Source organism: Pleurodeles waltl, chromosome 12 (assembly GCF_031143425.1).
Source record: "Pleurodeles waltl isolate 20211129_DDA chromosome 12, aPleWal1.hap1.20221129, whole genome shotgun sequence".
Lineage (NCBI taxonomy): Eukaryota > Metazoa > Chordata > Amphibia > Caudata > Salamandridae > Pleurodeles > Pleurodeles waltl.
Genome location: NC_090451.1, coordinates 3,472,318 through 3,485,854, shown reverse-complemented (window position 1 = coordinate 3,485,854; position 13,537 = coordinate 3,472,318). Strand labels below are relative to the sequence as shown.

Genomic DNA, 13,537 nt, shown 5'->3' with positions numbered 1-13,537 from the left:
ATATACGTCACCACTTTACATAGTCTCACCTCTCGCTATGTGGATCGTAGGTGCAGAAGGCAGAGAGTGAGACACTGATGCAGACAAAATACGTTTGTGAGTTGAAAAAATACTGGCAGCGGTGGGATTCGAACCCACGCCTCCAAAGAGACTGGAGCCTTAATCCAGCGCCTTAGACCGCTCGGCCACTACCCTGTGCAAACTTGTTTCTGTAAGCTTTCTGAAGTGAGATGTTCTGTTGTATAGGGGAGTTGGAGAATAAGGGTGTATAGCCTGTGAAGTGATCCTAGGAAAGTCAACGCCAACAGCAGCAGGCACGTGATACATTCAGTAGGTCAGGATTGGCCCGGGCCATGGGAGGTGTCAGGGAGCGCCAGTCCTGAGAGTCCGTAGGAAGACAACCCTTACATTGGCGTCCCGCACGCGCTGCTTCTCTTTCTTTAAGGATAAGGAATCAAACTATCTACGTCCCTCAACTTACCAACCCTCCGCCTCAGGAAAGATTTTGTGATTCATGAGCAGAACCCAGCTGGCGCTGTTTACAGTAATGCCTAAGCACAGTACTCAACTGAGCGGTGTTTCCAAACTGAGCCGTTGTACTGCCGAAAATACCATGGGATATGTCATTTAACTTTCACATAAAATAGGGTTAACCCAGCCCTACCACATACTAAAAACTAAAGACGGAACAATAAACCGACGAGGATGGGATTCGAACCCACATGTACAGAGTACAATGGATTAGCAGTCCATCGCCTTAACCACTCGGCCACCTCGTCTTCAAAACACCATGTTTCAGGAGTACAAAATATGGTAGCCAAAATGTGTTCTATTAGGTGATAGTTGTCTAAACATAATAAAGAGCACATATTTACAGATTGTTATGGTAACTTGTTGTCTTCAGCTTTGCTCTATACGACCTTGTTGTCCATCCCTACTTCAGCTTGAATTTATATATTAAATGCAATGTAATCATGAAAATTACACTTTCCAAACGTGTTCTATCCATATGTGATGTACTATCACACTACCCTCAAATGAGCTAAGATTGCTTTAATTCAGTTGTACGTGGATTTAAAGTGCAATATCATACAAATATTGTACTGGTATGGCGCTTTCGAGTCTCTAGGTGTCAGTTATTGGTGGTGTGCTTACATGTCAACATTAGGCAGCAAATAGTACACAATTAAGGAAAACTGCCTTCCCATTTAATGTGCATTGTTCTGCAAAAAGTTTTAAGTAGGAGAAAGTAAAACTTAGTTTATAAAACCACCTAAACTGGGAGTATTGCCGCTACAGCTATGACACTTCAGTTTAAAAACGTACGTGCATCAACAAGAAATATTTTTGCGCTAAATAAATTGCTGTCCGACTACTCACGTAATGCATAAAACTGAGGCAGTCGTAATTACAATACATTGAAGTAATATTTTGGTAGTTTTTGTTGACGATGACTCCGCAGCAAGCGATCAGATTACTTTTTATTAGTGAAGGCGCGTCAGAGCCTTGATAAGTAAACTTACAAGGAGACATCCTAGGTCGATGAACCTTTTAGACCAGGTTCGGGGACTTCCCAGTACGAGATGTCTTTTGGCATCACAAATCAATAGATCAATATCTCAACAACAATCGCAATAACTAATCAGCATGCTAATCAATAACCTTTCATGAGAGTCAATAAAGTGAACACACCATGATCTTTCAGTCATGAATAACCACACCAATTTAGTTAAGTGTTAGGATATTTATTTCCCTACTGGTTACAATCTAAAGTCATTTCTGTTAATCTCATCAGCAATTCATCTCATTACTAACTCTTCAGATTTGCAATTAGAAACGCAATTAATCAATGCATAGAGAATATTCACTCAGTATTAACACATAATTATTAAGAAGCAACTTAGCAAAGTCTCAGTAGTGCATTGTTCAACAAAGCAAGAACTCTGTCATTTGTCTATTTGCGTCAGATTTTAGTGAACACCTTAAATAACCTCGTATTAGCATCAGCATTTTGGACTTCATGCAAAACAATTTAGCAAACACAAATTTGGAAAACATCTAACTATGGCCTCTATCAAAGAGCAGTTGGTACCTAGAAAGAAAAGGCAAACAGACAATTACAATTTTCATCAGATAGTTACCCATCCAACGGATCAGCAAACAGCGTCAGTCTTCGTTCTCGGGACATCAGTCGTTTGCATCATCAGCAAAGAAAGGACAGGGCAAAGTATCAGTATGGCATAGCTAAGGAACAAGAACTTCCCTCATATAGAGGAGAAGTAAGTATCAGGTAAGGAATAAGTAAAGGGTGGTTTAGAGTAACAGGGCGAACAAACGCCAAAGTCTCAAACTAAATGGCCTAAATGGCTCAGTAGAATGGCAAAGAATGGCTTGGAGTGGAATGTCCAATAAATGCCTGATTTCTCCTTGGGTCATGTGGTTAAATCAAAACTGTCTAATTTACTCCTAATTCCTCAATGGATAATCATTGGTGCATCGCCATCTCTGTCCAATAATCTTCACCAGAGTTTTACACAAACCACAGTTCTCATGTCGTTGATTGGCCCATGTTATTGACGTTTTCATCGGTTGGAATGTCAGGTAAGAAAAGTTACATTTTACGCTACAGTCAGTAGTTCCATTGTTTTCTCCTACTCCAGGCAGCCTTGCACCTGTTACAAATTACACTGTTGCATTCAGCAAGAATGTCTCCTTGAGAAAGTAGGGTCCCATGAGAAAGAATTTACTACAGCTACACACATCACTAGCTTCTGGGAAAGTACAGTTTCATGTCCTTCAGGAAAATATCACATTGCAAGTTAGAAAAAGACAGTTTAATATCAGACCAGGAAGCTAGGCACAGACCTTCGCTAAACTAAGGCCTACTGCTTAATGAACAAACTCCTAATACATAACTCCAATTTTGATATGTTAATACAAATTAAAAACATTAGTACATAATTAATTCAGCATTAATAACTTTCATTAGTCTTCGTATACATTGGTAGACACTCCCCGTGGGCACATTTCAAACGTGTGCATTATTTCTACGTTAACACATTTTTTATGCAGCTTCATTACACAATATATTGTAAGCTTTTCATGTTAATATTAATTTTAAAAGACACACTCCAGCAATCCCTCCTCTGATGACTCTTGTCATCACACAAATCTTCTCTACTAATTTTTCATACTAAAATTCCCTCATATCAATCTCTTCCCTTCTTGGTTTCCCCTTTGATCTTGCCCTGAATAATTTTTCCCTTTGTTTTTCTTCCCTCCTCCTATTATTTTTCGCCATCTTCAATTTTATTCTTTTACTAATTTTACATGCCACCCATGATCCAAATAAGCAATCTATAACAATCAATATCCCCTGTATTATTTTAGACAATATCCCATGCCAAATGTTACTAATCCAATTTCCCACTGAAGCAAATCCTTTCCCAACCTTTTTCCAAACACCTGGTTCTTTCAAATCCTTCAAGTCCGTACTATCCCTAGTCAAGTTAGTAAGCATACTTCTAATCTCATTACTATTATCTGGTATGTAAGCGCAACAATTACACCCATTGAGCAATCTACAAACTCTGCCATTTTTCACTAAAAGAATGTCTTAAGCAAGCCTGTTTTGAAGAGTCATAGCCCCCTCCGCAGCAAGTTCAGTATCCATCAGGAGTATAGCCCCTGAAAAGTTTGTCAGCATGTTATCCTCAATAGTAGACAACTTTTGAATCTTTATGGAGTTCACAATAACTCCCACTGAAGAAATTATCGTCCCAAATATGTCTCCTACTACACCAGCAGCAGTCTCTTTCTTATGTCTAGTACGATGTAATTCAGACAATTTTGGTAACCTTTTCAAATCGTCAAGTTGATATATCTTTGGGAAAACTATCCCCAAATAGCATGTCCCATACTATCCCTTTGGAAGACGGTAATAAGCATTAAGTCCACATATATAATAAATCCCGGGGATTGCTGGATCCTGTCCATTTAACATGAACGTCCATTTACTCTGAAACAAAAACACACGCTTACATTCACTCATTCCCACAAACACATTGTCATAGTATGATTTGGTCTTGGATATGCAAAGCTTTCCTACATGTAGTGCGTCTAAAGCTAACTTCCCTTGTTCTCTAATTGCACTATAACCGTCACTACTAGCAAAGGCCCGTTGCTGTAATCCTTTCTCTAGTTTACCCTTCAATGCCCTTCTTCTCTCTTCTGTGTGATCTAAAAAGCTTTTCTCTACAGGTGTAAGCAAACATGTCAAATTATTGTGGTGTGCATAAGATGTACTAATTGTTAATGTCGCCTGAAAGAATCCTTTAACTAACTTTATGCTATAGTACTTAGCTACCCCACTCACATCCTCTATGATAGGCACATTAGAAAACACAAGATCATGATTTGAGTAAAAATATTGAATCTCTTCCTGGTTATAGAATCTTGTTAGTAACAGACTACAACGTATCCCATATGTTAATGACAGTCTATGATAGGTAACCCCCTCTTGTACCGAAACAGGAATCTGTGTACACACAAAACAATCTTTTGCATCCATTGTGTCAACATACTCACTCAGCAAGCGATAGAAAACATCAGTGGATAGTTCCCCTTTCGAGTTAGTTCCCTCATGCAAGTATCTTGTATCCAGCTCAAACCTCTCCCAGGCTGTTAGTGCAGTGGTAGTCTCAGGAATTGTAGCATTGTTAGTCCCACTTTTATCCATTAGTGTCATACTCACAACCACGACCCTAATGAATATTTATTACATGAACCTTTTTTACAAAAGTATTTGGTTCAAGTAAACGTAAAGTGTTGGGATTCAAGCCCACGGCTCCAGAGAGACTGGAGCCTAAATCTAGCCAGTTTAGCCTGCTCAGCCACGCTACCTCACATCTACAAGCTCACAACTATAGTAACTTGGCCAAACACTGTGGACACCCGCTGTGGTGACCTGGCTATGCAGGGTAACGCAGCATTCACCGACAGTTGAGCGAGTTACAGGTGAAAAGCAAAGTATAATAACTGTCTGCATATAATATATGTCTTTCCTTATTTATTCTTCTTCCCCATTGTATGTTTGCTCTCTGCTTTAGAAACGCGAGCTGTCATCACTGCAAGGAAACGTATCACACAGCGTTCTACTGTTTACACTCACTGAACTTTCAGCATCACAGTGACCCCTCTCGTCGCCTCTATAGTTAGACTTCAAGACAGCTGGTTTGTTTACCGATACAATTCTTGTCACCTTAGGTTGTGGTTTTTTAAAATAAGAAGGCTCGGTCCCACTGTCTGGCTACCCTTATATATGTACGTCACCACTTTACATAGTCTCACCTCTCGCTATGTGGATCGTAGGTGCAGAAGGCAGAGAGTGAGACACTGATGCAGACAAAATACGTTTGTGAGTTGAAAAATACTGGCAGCAGTGGGATTCCAACCCACGCCTCCAAAGAGACTGGAGCCTTAATCCAGCGCCTTAGACCGCTCGGCCACACTTCCCTGTGCAAACCTGTTTCTGTAAGCTTTCTGAAGTGAGATGTTCTGTTGTATAGGGGAGTTGGAGAATAAGGGTGTATAGCCTGTGAAGTGATCCTAGGAAAGTCAACGCCAACAGCAGCAGGCACGTGATACATTCAGTAGGTCAGGATTGGCCCCGGGCCATGGGAGGTGTCAGGGAGCGCCAGTCCTGAGAGTCCGTAGGAAGACAACCATTACATTGGCGTCCCGCACGCGCTGCTTCTCTTTCTTTAAGGATAAGGAATCAAACTATCTACGTCCCTCAACTTACCAACCCTCCGCCTCAGGAAAGATTTTGTGATTCATGAGCAGAACCCAGCTGGCGCTGTTTACAGTAATGCCTAAGCACAGTACTCAACTGAGCGGTGTTTCCAAACTGAGCCGTAGTACTGCCGAAAATACCATGGGATATGTCATTTAACTTTCACATAAAATAGGGTTAACCCAGCCCTACCACATACTAAAAACTAAAGACGGAACAATAAACAGACGAGGATAGGATTCGAACCCACGCGTGCAGAGCACAATGGATTAGCAGTCCATCGCCTTAACCACTCGGCCACCTCGTCTTCAAAACACCATGTTTCAGGAGTACAAAATATGGTAGCCAAAATGTGTTCTATTAGGTGATAGTTGTCTAAACATAATAAAGAGCACATATTTACAGATTGTTATGGTAACTTGTTGTCTTCAGCTTTGCTTTATACGACCTTGTTGTCCATCCCTACTTCAGCTTGAATTTATATGTTAAATGTAATGTAATCATGAAAATTACACTTTCCAAACGTGTTCTATCCATATGTGATGTACTATCACACTACCCTCAAATGAGCTAAGATTGCTTTAATTCAGTTGTACGTGGATTTAAAGTGCAATATCATACAAATATTGTACTGGTATGGCGCTTTCAAATCTCTAGGTGTCAGTTATTGGTGGTGTGCTTACATGTCAGCATTAGGCAGCAAATAGTACACAATTAAGGAAAACTGCCTTCCCATTTAATGTGCATTGTTCTGCAAAAAGTTTTAAGTAGGAGAAAGTAAAACTTAGTTTATAAAACCACCTAAACTGGGAGTATTGCCGCTACAGCTATGACACTTCAGTTTAAAAACGTACGTGCATCAACAAGAAATATTTTTGCGCTAAATAAATTGCTGTCCGACTACTCACGTAATGCATAAAACTGAGGCAGTCGTAATTACAATACATTGAAGTAATATTTTGGTAGTTTTTGTTGACGATGACTCCGCAGCAAGCGATCAGATTACTTTTTATTAGTGAAGGCGCGTTAGAGACTTGATAAGTAAACTTACAAGGAGACACACCTAGGTCGATGAACCTTTTAGACCAGGTTCGGGGACTTCCCAGTACGAGATGTCTTTTGGCATCGCAAATCAATAGATCAATATCTCAACAACAATCGCAATAACGAATCAGCATGCTAATCATTAACCTTTAATGAGAGTCAATAAAGTGAACACACCATGATCTTTCAGTCATGAATAACCACACCAATTTACTTAAGTGTTAGGATATTTATTTCCCTACTGGTTACAATCTAAAGTCATTTCTGTTAATCTCATCAGCAATTCATCTCATTAGTAACTCTTCAGATTTGCAATTAGAAACGCAATTAATCAATGCATAGAGAATATTCACACAGTATTAACACATAATTATTAAGAAGCAACTTAGCAAAGTCTCAGTAGTGCATGGTTCAACAAAGCAAGAACTCAGTAATTTGTCTATTTGCGTCAGATTTTAGTGAACACCTTAAATAACCTCGTATTAGCATCAGCATGTTGGGCTTCATGCAAAACTATTTAGCAAACACAAATTTGGAAAACATCTAAATATGGCCTCTATCAAACAGCAGTTGGTACCTAGAAAGAAAAGGCAAACAGACAATTACAATTTTCATCAGATAGTTACCCATCCAACGGATCAGCAAACAGCGTCAGTCTTCGTTCTCGGGACATCAGTCGTTTGCATCATCAGCAAAGAAAGGACAGGGCAAAGTATCAGTATGGCATAGCTAAGGAACAAGAACTTCCCTCATATAGAGGAGAAGTAAGTATCAGGTAAGGAATAAGTAAAGGGTGGTTTAGAGTAACAGGGCGAACAAACGGCAAAGTCTCAAACGAAATGGCCTAAATGGCTAAGTAGAATGGCAAAGAATGGCTTGGACTGGAATGTCCAATAAATGCGTGATTTCTCCTCGGGTCATGTGGTTAAATCAAAACTGTCTAATTTACTCCTAATTCCTCAATGGATAATCATTGGTGCATCGCCATCTATGTCCAATAATCTTCACCAGAGTTTTACACAAACCACAGTTCTCATGTCGTTGATTGGCCCATGTTATTGACGTTTTCATCGGTTGGAATGTCAGGTAAGAAAAGTTACATTTTACGCTACAGTCAGTAGTTCCATTGTTTTCTCCTACTCCAGGCAGCCTTGCACCTGTTACAAATTACCCTGTTGCATTCAGCAAGAATGTCTCCTTGAGCAAGTAGGGTCCCATGAGAAAGAATTTACTACAGCTACACACATCTCTAGCTTCTGGGAAAGTACAGTTTCATGTCCTTCAGGAAAATAGCACATTGCACGTTAGAAAAAGACAGTTCAATATGAGACCAGGCAGCTAGGCACAGACCTTCGCTAAACTAAGGCCTACTGCTTAATGAACAAACTCCTAATACATAACTCCAATTTTGATATGTTAATACAAATTAAAAACATTAGTACATAATTAATTCAGCATTAATAACTTTCATTAGTCTTCGTATACATTGGTAGCCACTCCCCGTGGGCACATTTCAAACGTGTGCATTATTTCTACGTTAACACATTTTTTATGCAGCTTCAGTACACAATATATTGTAAGCTTTTCATGTTAATATGAATTTTAAAAGACACACTCCAGCAATCCCTCCTCTGATGACTCTTGTCATCACACAAATCTTCCCTACTAATTTTACATACTAAAATTCCCTCATATCAATCTCTTCCCTTCTTGGTTTCCCCTTTGATCTTGCCCTGAATAATTTTTCCCTTTGTTTTTCTTCCCTCCTCCTATTATTTTTCGCCATCTTCAATTTTATTCTTTTACTAATTTTACATGCCACCCATGATCCAAATAAGCAATCTATAACAATCAATATCCCCTGTATTATTTTAGACAATATCCCATGCCAAATGTTACTAATCCAATTTCCCACTTAAGCAAATCCTTTCCCAACCTTTTTCCAAACACCTGGTTCTTTCAAATCCTTCAAGTCCGTACTATCCCTAGTCAAGTTAGTAAGCATACTTCTAATCTCATTACTATTATCTGGTATGTAAGCGCAACAATTACACCCATTGAGCAATCTACAAACTCTGCCATTTTTCACTAAAAGAATGTCTAAAGCAAGCCTGTTTTGAAGAGTATTAGCCCCCTCCGCAGCAAGTTCAGTATCCATCAGGAGTATAGCCCCTGAAAAGTTTGTCAGCATGTTATCCTCAATAGTAGACAACTTTTGAATCTTTATGGAGTTCATAATAACTCCCACTGAAGAAATTATCGTCCCAAATATGTCTCCTACTACACCAGCAGCAGTCTCTTTCTTATGTCTAGTACGATGTAATTCAGACAATTTTGGTAACCTTTTCAAATCGTCAAGTTGATATATCTTTGGGAAAACTATCCCCAAATAACATGTCCCATACTATCCCTTTGGAAGACGGTAATAAGCATTAAGTCCACATATATAATAAATCCCGGGGATTGCTGGATCCTGTCCATTTAACATGAACGTCCATTTACTCTGAAACAAAAACACACGCTTACATTCACTCATTCCCACAAACACATTGTCATAGTATGATTTGGTCTTGGATATGCAAAGCTTTCCTACATGTAGTGCGTCTAAAGCTAACTTCCCTTGTTCTCTAATTGAACTATAACCGTCACTACTAGCAAAGGCCCGTTGCTGTAATCCTTTCTCTAGTTTACCCTTCAATGCCCTTCTTCTCTCTTCCGTGTGATCTAAAAAGCTTTTCTCTACAGGTGTAAGCAAACATGTCAAATTATTGTGGTGTGCATAAGATGTACTAATTGTTAATGTCGCCTGAAAGAATCCTTTAACTAACTTTATGCTATAGTACTTAGCTAACCCACTCACATCCTCTATGATAGGCACATTAGAAAACACAAGATCATGATTTGAGTAAAAATATTGAATCTCTTCCTGGTTATAGAATCTTGTTAGTAACAGACTACAACGTATCCCATATGTTAATGACAGTCTATGATAGGTAACCCCCTCTTGTACCGAAACAGGAATCTGTGTACACAAAAAACAATCTTTTGCATCCATTGTGTCAACATACTCACTCAGCAAGCGATAGAAAACATCAGTGGATAGTTCCCCTTTCGAGTTAGTTCCCTCATGCAAGTATCTTGTATCCAGCTCAAACCTCTCCCAGGCTGTTAGTGCAGTGGTAGTCTCAGGAATTGTAGCATTGTTAGTCCCACTTTTATCCATTAGTGTCATACTCACAACCACGACCCTAATGAATATTTATTACATGAACCTTTTTTGCAAAAGTATTTGGTTCAAGTAAACTTATAGTGTTGGGATTCAAGCCCACGGCTCCAGAGAGACTGGAGCCTAAATCTAGCCAGTTTAGCCTGCTCAGCCACGCTACCTCACATCTACAAGCTCACAACTATAGTAACTTGGCCAAACACTGTGGACACCCGCTGTGGTGACCAGGCTATGCAGGGTAACGCAGCATTCACCGACAGTTGAGCGAGTTACAGGTGAAAAGCAAAGTATAATAACTGTCTGCATATAATATATGTCTTTCCTTATTTATTCTTCTTCCCCATTGTATGTTTGCTCTCTGCTTTAGAAACGCGAGCTGTCATCACTGCAAGGAAACGTATCACACAGCGTTCTACTGTTTACACTCACTGAACTTTCAGCATCACAGTGACCCCTCTCGTCGCCTCTATAGTTAGACTTCAAGACAGCTGGTTTGTTTACCGATACAATTCTTGTCACCTTAGGTTGTGGTTTTTTAAAATAAGAAGGCTCGGTCCCACTGTCTGGCTACCCTTATATATATACGTCACCACTTTACATAGTCTCACCTCTCGCTATGTGGATCGTAGGTGCAGAAGGCAGAGAGTGAGACACTGATGCAGACAAAATACGTTTGTGAGTTGAAAAATACTGGCAGCGGTGGGATTCGAACCCACGCCTCCAAAGAGACTGGAGCCTTAATCCAGCGCCTTAGACCGCTCGGCCACACTACCCTGTGCAAACCTGCTTCTGTAAGCTTTCTGAAGTGAGATGTTCTGTTGTATAGGGGAGTTGGAGAATAAGGGTGTATAGCCTGTGAAGTGATCCTAGGAAAGTCAACGCCAACAGCAGCAGGCACGTGATACATTCAGTAGGTCAGGATTGGCCCCGGGCCATGGGAGGTGTCAGGGGGCGCCAGTCCTGAGAGTCCGTAGGAAGACAACCCTTACATTGGCGTCCCGCACGCGCTGCTTCTCTTTCTTTAAGGATAAGGAATCAAACTATCTATGTCCCTCAACTTACCAACCCTCCGCCTCAGGAAAGATTTTTTGATTCATGAGCAGAACCCAGCTGGCGCTGTTTACAGTAATGCCTAAGCACAGTACTCAACTGAGCGGTGTTTCCAAACTGAGCCGTTGTACTGCCGAAAATACCATGGGATATGTCATTTAACTTTCACATAAAATAGGGTTAACCCAGCCCTACCACATACTAAAAACTAAAGACGGAACAATAAACCGACGAGGATGGGATTCGAACCCACGCGTGCAGAGCACAATGGATTAGCAGTCCATCGCCTTAACCACTCGGCCACCTCGTCTTCAAAACACCATGTTTCAGGAGTACAAAATATGGTAGCCAAAATGTGTTCTATTAGGTGATAGTTGTCTAAACATAATAAAGAGCACATATTTACAGATTGTTATGGTAACTTGTTGTCTTCAGCTTTGCTTTATACGACCTTGTTGTCCATCCCTACTTCAGCTTGAATTTATATGTTAAATGTAATGTAATCATGAAAATTACACTTTCCAAACGTGTTCTATCCATATGTGATGTACTATCACACTACCCTCAAATGAGCTAAGATTGCTTTAATTCAGTTGTACGTGGATTTAAAGTGCAATATCATACAAATATTGTACTGGTATGGCGCTTTCAAATCTCTAGGTGTCAGTTATTGGTGGTGTGCTTACATGTCAACATTAGGTAGCAAATAGTACACAATTAAGGAAAACTGCCTTCCCATTTAATGTGCATTGTTCTGCAAAAAGTTTTAAGTAGGAGAAAGTAAAACTTAGTTTATAAAACCACCTAAACTGGGAGTATTGCCGCTACAGCTATGACACTTCAGTTTAAAAACGTACGTGCATCAACAAGACATATTTTTGCGCTAAATAAATTGCTGACCGACTACTCACGTAATGCATAAAACTGAGGCAGTCGTAATTACAATACATTGAAGTAATATTTTGGTAGTTTTTGTTGACGATGACTCCGCAGCAAGCGATCAGATTACTTTTTATTAGTGAAGGCGCGTTAGAGCCTTGATAAGTAAACTTACAAGGAGACACACCTAGGTCGATGAACCTTTTAGACCAGGTTCGGGGACTTCCCAGTACGAGATGTCTTTTGGCATCACAAATCAATAGATCAATATCTCAACAACAATCGCAATAACGAATCAGCATGCTAATCAATAACCTTTAATGAGAGTCAATAAAGTGAACACACCATGATCTTTCAGTCATGAATAACCACACCAATTTACTTAAGTGTTAGGATATTTATTTCCCTACTGGTTACAATCTAAAGTCATTTCTGTTAATCTCATCAGCAATTCATCTCATTAGTAACTCTTCAGATTTGCAATTAGAAACGCAATTAATCAATGCATAGAGAATATTCACACAGTATTAACACATAATTATTAAGAAGCAACATAGCAAAGTCTCAGTAGTGCATGGTTCAACAAAGCAAGAACTCAGTCATTTGTCTATTTGCGTCAGATTTTAGTGAACACCTTAAATAACCTCGTATTAGCATCAGCATGTTGGGCTTCATGCAAAACTATTTAGCAAACACAAATTTGGAAAACATCTAAATATGGCCTCTATCAAACAGCAGTTGGTACCTAGAAAGAAAAGGCAAACAGACAATTACAATTTTCATCAGATAGTTACCCATCCAACGGATCAGCAAACAGCGTCAGTCTTCGTTCTCGGGACATCAGTCGTTTGCATCATCAGCAAAGAAAGGACAGGGCAAAGTATCAGTATGGCATAGCTAAGGAACAAGAACTTCCCTCATATAGAGGAGAAGTAAGTATCAGGTAAGGAATAAGTAAAGGGTGGTTTAGAGTAACAGGGCGAACAAACGGCAAAGTCTCAAACGAAATGGCCTAAATGGCTAAGTAGAATGGCAAAGAATGGCTTGGAGTGGAATGTCCAATAAATGCGTGATTTCTCCTCGGGTCATGTGGTTAAATCAAAACTGTCTAATTTACTCCTAATTCCTCAATGGATAATCATTGGTGCATCGCCATCTCTGTCCAATAATCTTCACCAGAGTTTTACACAAACCACAGTTCTCATGTCGTTGATTGGCCCATGTTATTGACGTTTTCATCGGTTGGAATGTCAGGTAAGAAAAGTTACATTTTACGCTACAGTCAGTAGTTCCATTGTTTTCTCCTACTCCAGGCAGCCTTGCACCTGTTACAAATTACCCTGTTGCATTCAGCAAGAATGTCTCCTTGAGCAAGTAGGGTCCCATGAGAAAGAATTTACTACAGCTACACACATCTCTAGCTTCTGGGAAAGTACAGTTTCATGTCCTTCAGGAAAATAGCACATTGCACGTTAGAAAAAGACAGTTAAATATGAGACCAGGCAGCTAGGCACAGACCTTCGCTAAACTAAGACCTACTGCTT

At 39.8% G+C, this 13,537-nt stretch overlaps 4 non-coding genes across 4 annotated transcripts; all 4 read right to left on the bottom strand.

Annotated features, from left to right (window-relative positions):
- Positions 1-697: 697 nt before the first annotated feature.
- Positions 698-779, bottom strand: TRNAS-GCU (transfer RNA serine (anticodon GCU)). Its single transcript has one exon. It is a non-coding gene; the product is annotated as a tRNA-Ser (tRNA).
- Positions 780-6,019: 5,240 nt separating this feature from the next.
- Positions 6,020-6,101, bottom strand: TRNAS-GCU (transfer RNA serine (anticodon GCU)). Its single transcript has one exon. It is a non-coding gene; the product is annotated as a tRNA-Ser (tRNA).
- Positions 6,102-10,755: 4,654 nt separating this feature from the next.
- Positions 10,756-10,837, bottom strand: TRNAL-AAG (transfer RNA leucine (anticodon AAG)). The gene has a single exon. It is a non-coding gene; the product is annotated as a tRNA-Leu (tRNA).
- Positions 10,838-11,342: 505 nt separating this feature from the next.
- Positions 11,343-11,424, bottom strand: TRNAS-GCU (transfer RNA serine (anticodon GCU)). The gene has a single exon. It is a non-coding gene; the product is annotated as a tRNA-Ser (tRNA).
- Positions 11,425-13,537: the final 2,113 nt, after the last annotated feature.